The 8,748-nt window shown below is 32.1% G+C and overlaps 1 long non-coding RNA gene across 1 annotated transcript; it reads left to right on the top strand.

The window, feature by feature from the left end:
* The first annotated feature begins 4,142 nt into the window (after positions 1–4,142).
* Positions 4,143–6,461, top strand: LOC134256896 (uncharacterized). The gene is made up of 4 exons (XR_009989809.1): positions 4,143–4,430; positions 5,975–6,019; positions 6,141–6,228; positions 6,385–6,461. It is a non-coding gene; the product is annotated as an uncharacterized LOC134256896 (long non-coding RNA).
* The last annotated feature ends 2,287 nt before the right edge of the window (positions 6,462–8,748 follow it).

Genomic DNA, 8,748 nt, shown 5'->3' with positions numbered 1-8,748 from the left:
TTGTGGGAAACAAAAACTTACATTTTTGGAAAGCGGATAAACTATACTTAACTTTCCATCTTTGTGCATATTCTTAGGTTTAATTATTCATACAAATGTATTGAAGATTCACGAGATCTAAAATGCAACAGGTTTAAAAAAAAATAAAAATGAATGAAATTTTCCAAACAATCAGATCGTAATATCTTTCTACAACATGGAAGTTGTAATAAATGTGAAAGTTCAATTGATATAAGTTTCAACCTTGTGCTTTAACCTTTGGCCAACCGCACTTTGACCTAACGGTCAAACTCATTGATAAATTTTCAGGCCTCACCAGACGCGATCATGTAATTTAACATTTCGTAAATACTAAGGCTTTCAAATACATGATTTACCTAAAAATTCTGCATATTTGGCACCATCATTGAATACTTAAAACATATATTAGAGAGATTTTTAAAAATAAGAGTATTCATTACGTTGAGCGAGTGATTTCCCTAATGAGTATATTCCTCAGATGTTAAAAAATATCATAAATTTATGTTTCGATTATTTTAATATCAAATAAACAAAAATGCGAAATATATAATGTAAACTATTTGAATGCCTCTAAAATACAAAGCATGCATATAAACAAGGAATCTGTTTTTTCTAAATTTTTAAATGAAAATCCTAGTCAAATTAGATTGTATGATCTAAGCCTATATTTAAAAGGATGATTATTTTTAATTTAGAGACAGGTTTTATAGAAATTAACAAATGCTCAGTATGAAAATTATTTTGTAACACAGATTTCATACAATTTGAGAGAAATTATTTAAATTATTTACACACTTCCCTTGGGATTAGGGATACAGTCATAGGTTAGCATCATTATTTACTTATTTATTTATTTATTTATTTTTTTTTCAAAGATTCCATAGCAGTATTTTAAAGATTTTATTAATATTTTTAGAAGAATTTTTTTCCCCTTTATTTATTTAAATCAAAATGTAATTTCATATGTTTCCATGAAACCTATGAAGATAACATACAGTATTCAAGATCAAAAAGTCCATAAAACTGCTGTTGTTTTGAGACTAATAATCAGCTGACTTGTCAAAATATCAAGTTAACATGGATGTCACCATATCTGTGTTTTCCTAATAAAACTATGAAAATTTTAAACAATAATGTCTTTTCCCTGCATGAATGCCATGAGTCTCAGAGAGAGATAATTAAAGATAAGCAGAATCAGAAAGAGCAGAACTTTCCTGACATAGTACCAAGGTTTTTTTTTTTTTTTTTTTTTTTTTAAAAATTTATTAGATGGAAATGACTACTCTCTGATATGCGATTGGGCCCATTGGCAAACGCCTTGACCCCTATCCTTCATGTAGCAAGAAATTCCAGAAAACGACTGAAATTTTGCAACTTTAAACTGCCATGACTTTACCTAATTAAGATATCTTTAAGAAATAAAAGTTTTATGTAAGCTCTCTCCAATGATAGAGAATTTGTGTACAATTTCCCAACAACAAACCAACAAATTTTTAGCTAGGGTCGTTACATACTGTATAGTGTTTTATATCAATAACACGAGTAAGAGGTGGATGTAAGCTGTATATAAAAAATATATCATATTATTTATTTATTTTCTTTTAATATCTATTTATTTATTTATTTTTAACACATTAATAACACTTTAAAATGTGAGGTTAGGGGGTCAAATTAGAGTGCAATAAAAACAAGAAAAAATCCCCCTCTAAATATTTTTAGAAACATGCAGAAATGGCAGATTTAATGCTTTAAAGATACTTCCTGGTGCATTTTCATGGATATCTGATCAAATATGAAACCATTCACTGCCAAAGGTCCACTGAGGCCCAAAATCCACGGTGTTTCCAGAAAGAGATGAAAGGGGATCACAGGCTGAAGCAAGTTCCTTGTACGCATCCAAACATTAGTGTTGAAGAAAGCAGTCGAGCATCTAGGGCCCCGTCTGAGAATTTGGCGAATTTTGATTTGTTTAACCATGCGTTAAATGTTGCGCATATGCAATAAATAATAGCTTTAACCAACTGCGAAATGTTCGGAGTGCTACAGACCAGGTCATTTCCACCAATGTGTATGAATAGTAGATCCGATCTTACCAGAAAGTATGTGAATTGTCTTAGGAAGCATATTCTGCTACATGTAAATAGTAATAGTGAGGCACCCCTCAGCCCCTGGCCAAACAAGACACTTGACACTGTTCAATGCCAAGGCGGAAATCGAAGCAATCGAGGTTGAGGCTGACAGTCTGATTAAAACCTGCTCCCTTCTCCTTTCCTTGTGTGAAGCTGATAAAGTCTCTGAGATTTCATAAACGAAGGAATTGAGGAAATTCGGATTGAAAGAAAACGATCGTTTTGGAAGTCAGTAACAGGACCTGAGTAAGTCTGCTAGTACGACAAGTTGCACAGATGGACAGATCAAAACAATGGATCTTACAAAATTAACTGCCGCCGCACGGAACGATCACTTGATTATTACAAGGGAAACACTTGCTCTTTTGTTCACAAAAATTACGCGGCAGCACTCCGAGTAAACAAGAAGTATATAAATAGGAAGCCATGTGCGGCAATCTGATTGGCTGAAAACAGCTAAGGCCTTGACAAAATTTATGGACGCGGTAAAACTGGGTCACTACAAATTAAAGGTTTTGTAAAATTACAAAAAGATAAACACATTGACATCCACTAAAATACATACATGAAATTTTTAACATAAATCGCTTTATTTGAAAATAAACCTTATTTATTTTAAAAAAGAATTATTGTTATTATTTATATCACAGTATTTTACTGGTTTATATTAAATTTTAAATATAAATTTTAAAATTTTTCAAATTTAAATTTCAACCATCTCGAAATGCATTGTGGGTAGGGGAAGGTATAAGTTTAAGGTCTCTCATTGACACAAAGGTTCAGATGCCAATCTTACCCCCTTACCTCGACCCATGCCAATTTCAAAAGCATCATTTCTTCTCTTGTTGTAAAAAAGAATCGTTTTTTCCTTTAAATTATTTTTTAGATAACACATGTTGAGAATTGTGCATAAAACATTTAACGATAAGATAACTTATATAAATTTGAAAAACAACAGAATCAGAAGTTACTGATTAAGTGAATTTAATAACTTTTAAACATAATTAGTACTTAACACAAGAGGCCCATGGGCCACATCGCTTACCTGAGTAACTTGGGTGATGCAGTTCATAACCAGATTCCCCCTCTTCCTATGTTCTATATATTTCTATGTAAAACTTGGATTCCCTATAGTGGCCCCGCCCTACCCCAGGGGTCATGATTTAAACAATTTAATATCTACACTACCAGAGGATGCTTCCACATTAACACACTTTCCCGTCATGTCAGCTCAAGTATGCAGTGACCTGACGTCATTTTCTATTATGACTTCATATCGAGGTAGATTAGAGAAGTTACTACAGTTTTTGATATTTTACGGACAGCCTTATCCTAGCTGCACTAGCTGCAGAGTTTTTTTTCGTGCCAGCTAATGTGACATGGGACCTCGATTAATACGGTCTCATCCGGATGACCGGTTTCCACGTCCCGCAGTTCGATTTGAACAAGAAGAGAAGAAGGCAATGTTTAACTCTGAAAATAAAGGATATTAACATGACATTGTCAACATTAACGATAACAATGTGAATTTCAAATATAAATCATCTTCTAAAAGAAGATAAAGAGATAAGTACAGAACAATATGAGGTAAGATATATTTTTTTTTTCGGCGGGGGGGGGGGGGGGGGGGGGTGAAGGCTGCTGGATGTGCGGTTGGCTAAAACTTTATATAATTGAAATTCTTATCTTTATTTTAAGGCCAGATGACACATTTCTCAAATATATGTTTTGAATTTCTTGGTATTATTTGAAAAATAATGAATAACTGTCATCCTTTCTCGATTTCGATACTGTTTCAGTGTGTTTTTAAATAAGATTAGACAAAAATTTTGATATAGGCTATTCAGAAGATTACTCATATGGGTTATGTAATAAATATCACACTGTGATATCTGGATTAAATGCCTGGTAAGGTACCCTCGTTTTTGTGAGGAAACATGTAGCAAATTCTAAGGGAAAAATTATGTATTTTGAAGGAACGTGCGTGTCATATGCCCTTAAGAAACAGCGATACTTTACTTACTTTTTAGGGTTCGTCAATTGTACGTGATTACAAGACAGCTAGAATCGTTTTCCTTCTGAAACCCTTGTTTTTCTTATGTTCAATTAAACATTGAAAGTAATAATATTGCCATTGACTGCAAATGCTATAAAAACTGAAAATCATTCAGAATGTAAAAGTGAAAGAAATGTAATATCATCTTCCACAAAAAGGTCTTTAAAGATAAAGATTATTCAAAATACAGCAGTGAAGATGATTCTTCTGGATTAAATGATGAGGTCAGATTAATTAACATGTTCTTCTAAGGAATAAAGCTTACCTTAACCTATTTAATACAATATAAAAAAGCGTTTTTAAGAGGCGTAAACTACCCCAAGTTATGTTATATCATAGGTCTTTCCTTATAATTTAATTTCAGTGTGTACAATTAAATCTCCAAAATCGCTTCAAACGGGACTTGTATACTGAAAGGAAAAGGAAACACATAGAAAACTTTTGAATTAAATTAAAACTATTTTTTCGAATATGTTTTCCAAAATTCTTATTAACATTTAATTTTTTCTTTAATCAACAAGTTACCAAAATCTTGTGAGACTTTGACTGATAATTCATGATTTATTGGCATTGATATGTCGATAGCCCATAAAAATTATAGTAAAAATTCTCATCATCTAGCTTGTGCATAAGTAACATCCTTGATTCCCCTGAACATTGAGTTCATCAGAGCATTTATCTTTCTCACAAGATTATCATAAGCCAACAATTCCCCCTGCCCCATGCATCCCACGAATTTCCGATTTAAGATAGAATTTACGGAATCCAGTTGGTTTTGGTACACACGTTAATGTTTGTAAGAAATTCTCGTCAAATACTGGTTTCATTTTCCAAGTATAAACATGCTAAAAACATTACGCATACCACACGTACGTGTGCGTGTGAGAGAAAAATTCGACGTAAAGTTGCCAAGCTCGCTGACCAAATTAGAGCAGAGAGTGTCGGTCAGTATCGGGGTGAAAATTATGAGTGTGATTGTCTGCTGTATAAATATTGGTTTCAGTGATAATACCTTGACGATAACCGAGGTGGCATGACATAAAGCCCTATCTTGATGTGACTTTGTTACGCGCCAACGTCACCATCATGGTTGGTTGGAAACCTTTTAAGTTACTGTCTGACAACCGAAAAAAAACTTTTTTGGTTGAAAAGTTAAAAACAAACTGCACGGTAACATCAGCAACATATTGTTACCTTTTTATCAATCTATGCAATTCAATTACTACATGTAAACTCCGTCAGCCATACCATGATTGCAAGAAATTTACACTGACTGCAAATATGCAAAAACGATGTATATAACTCTAATACATCGTTTGGCACTAAATATTGTAAACATAAAATAGTCTTCATCAATATGCATGCGTTTTTGTCATTTTATCACTTTCCCAACGTGACGCATTACATTTCATGGTTGAGTAGTTTTGACATTCGATTGTAGTGCAACGTAATCAAAATACACATCTGACCAATTTTCATAATTCTCGGCCACATATTCAAAATAATTTTTGCATTTTATGTTCTCATGCGTTTTTTTTTTTCTTTCAGTATATTTAAAACTGATGTTAAACGGAATAATACGTTTTTGATGCACCTCATTGTGACATATGCAACTAATGTTATACGATATAGATTAAATATTTTTTTCCAAATAAAACGGTGCGTTACATCTAGATTTAAATTATTTGTTAGTCTCAACAATGTCTGAGGTACTGGTCGTAACATGTTTTATTATTTTTTTTTTTTTATCTAACACAAATGATAAAAGGAATGGGCAAGCTCTGATGACAATAAAGATAAGCAGAAGAAAGGGGTGAGCAGTCATAAACCTTTTACCCGACTAGTATACGATTCAAACTTTAAAAAAAGTCAATATCGTAATACTTTGAAAATGAAGATTACACATGTATATTCAATAGTTATGTATTATCCAGGATATCCAAGACCACCCTACGATTAAAGATAAGATCTATGATTGTGAAACATTTGCAGGATTTAGGATATCTGAGGCATATGAGGGAGGTGAGTTTTATCAAATGAAAGAAAATGATTTATTATCAATTTTATTATTATATAACATGAATTTCAAAATGTATCGTTTATCCTGTTCTGGACTGAAAAAAAAAACAAATAAAAACATCAATTAAAAGAATGCTTCAAAGGCAATATTTTAATTAGATAAAATAAAAGAAGGACAAAGAGTTGTGCTAAATCCAGAAGTCCTTACAAAAAACAGCGACACTCAAAGAAGAAACGTTTAAATTGGAAAATCTATAATGACCTACCTAACACATAAATTTAGCGGAGCTGGAATACATACAATATTGATTTCAAACTTATACCTGAGTTAAAATATATACTTCAACTTGTATTTATATTTGTGATGTCTTTTAATTGATAAGATGTTACATTGCCTTGAATTTTTAGGATACACTCTTTATCTACAATTGAATATGTTTGTCAAAAATTGACGCAAAATATAATTTTAAAAATGCATTATTTTAAATGAGTAATTCCTCTAATTTACTTCATCAATATGAGGAAACACAATTACCCTAAACAGCTGCATTTATTTTTATCTCGAGTCTCAATATGTGTTTAAAACCTAATCTTATTATGTTATTAAAAATACAAAATGATTTTTCGAAAATTCAAAAACATTAAGAGACAAAATTAATTGTAAAATTTAACATCGTATATTTATCTGAACTTTGGTTTCAGATATGCATGGATATATCAAAGCTGGGGATGATAAAACAAAGGTATGTGAAAATGTAAAGGAGACCCTTTCATTTGTGTTTTAACCATATCACCTTCTGATAGTACTGTTGCCATCTGCAAAAAGAAGTTGTAACATAAAAAAGGAATGTTATCTTTATTCGTTATATTAATGGAAACAAACCACATATATTACAATTAAAAAAAGTTTGTTTTTTCCGGGGAAAAGAAATACGTGTTTTTTTAGATTAGATAACATTTTCCAGTATTGCATATATTTTTACTGAAATAACATATAAATGCATGATAAGTATATTCCAACAGTATGAAAATGTATATTGGAGAGAATTATTTAGAATCATATTTTTGCACAAGAAAAATGTTACCATTCTTTTGAATTTTTGCGACAATAAGACTTCAATCCTTTAAAAACATCTCATGCATACGATTCTATATCTGACCAACACGAGTTTGATAAGTTTTTATCGGCATCTTTTTCTTTGTGTTAAAATGTTAGTGGAACAATAAGAGCATAGGGGTATCAAAGTGTAATTTCTCTAATCAACATGAGAAATTCTAATTATTTCTTGCCATAACTTGTCATAAAACGTTTTTCTTCCGTCTTGAAACCTAATAACAATTCATGAAAAGTTCTTTAGGAACACATTTGTAGTTCGTCAAACATTTTTCCTAAAATGGTAGAACTGTCAGTCAGCCTTCCAGAAGGAAAGGCAAAAAATCCCACAGGCTAGCTTTGCAGAGCTAATGGGTCGACGAAGTAAGGCCCTCATTGTCTTGCAGAGAGGTCTTACAAAATTTTGCCTTTCCTGTAACTGAAATGATTTGACTTTTCTGCATATTTCTTATTTTCCTGTCAACACCTAACGTAACGAATTCTAGAGTGGCCGAATGGAAAAATTTGTTGCGTGTTTTGATTGATTGTATATTGTTTAACGTCCCTCTCGAGAATTTGTAACTCATATGGAAACGTTACGGTTTGCCGGTGACGTGCTTCAAATTTAGAGCTATACTTAGCACATAGAGCCATTGAGAAGGGAGGGCTATTTATCGTACCAACGCCTACCGTGACACGGGACCTACATTTTTAAGATCATGTCCGGAAGAACTGTGACTTTCACTTCAAGTGCAGAGGCGAGTGCTTGGCAAGGGAATAGTCACTACCTATAGCTATGTTTACGTTGTAGATATGACGCAGCGCCGCGATCGAAAATCGAACCCGGGCCTACTGTTAACGAAGCGAGCGTGTTTTCGAACAAACTAATCAAATTTCGTGTTTATTTTGTCAAACTTCTGATATAGAAAGTGATTCTAAAATTAGAACTGAATTTTTTTTATGATCAAGTACATTTTTTGATATATATTTACCGTGGTAATTTTAAGCTTTTTTGTCCAATATACATGCAAGGAAAACGTAGTTTATGGTTATTAAAAACTAAACCCGTGCTGCTTTTAAAATATTAAGAGTAAAAAGTAGTTAATTTTATGATAATTATTTCCTTATTTTACTCATTCTTGAATTGAATTTTTGTATTTCCTTTTTTCAATCTTCCCTCGTCTTTTCTCTTTTTCTGTCTCCCCCTCTTGTGTCTTTTTGGGTTGAATGTGTGTACTAGACAGTTCAAACAAACTTTTTGTGGTGGCATTCAATTTAAAAAGAAATTCCTCAATTAGAATCTGCAGCTGCAATGCCTCACATTATCAAAAATTAAGTAAAATAAACTTACAAGTAGTTTTTTCGTCATTTCAACGATAAGCTGTCACATTTTAACAAATTTACAAATCTTAATTCAAAGACGAACAGAA

This window comes from Saccostrea cucullata, unplaced genomic scaffold (genome assembly GCF_032062105.1).
Source record: "Saccostrea cucullata isolate Sc308-1 unplaced genomic scaffold, CSIRO_AGI_Scuc_v1 ctg1867, whole genome shotgun sequence".
NCBI classification, from domain to species: domain Eukaryota; kingdom Metazoa; phylum Mollusca; class Bivalvia; order Ostreida; family Ostreidae; genus Saccostrea; species Saccostrea cuccullata.
Note: the sequence above shows the minus strand (reverse complement) of the source record. Positions and strands in the feature narration are given on the sequence as shown.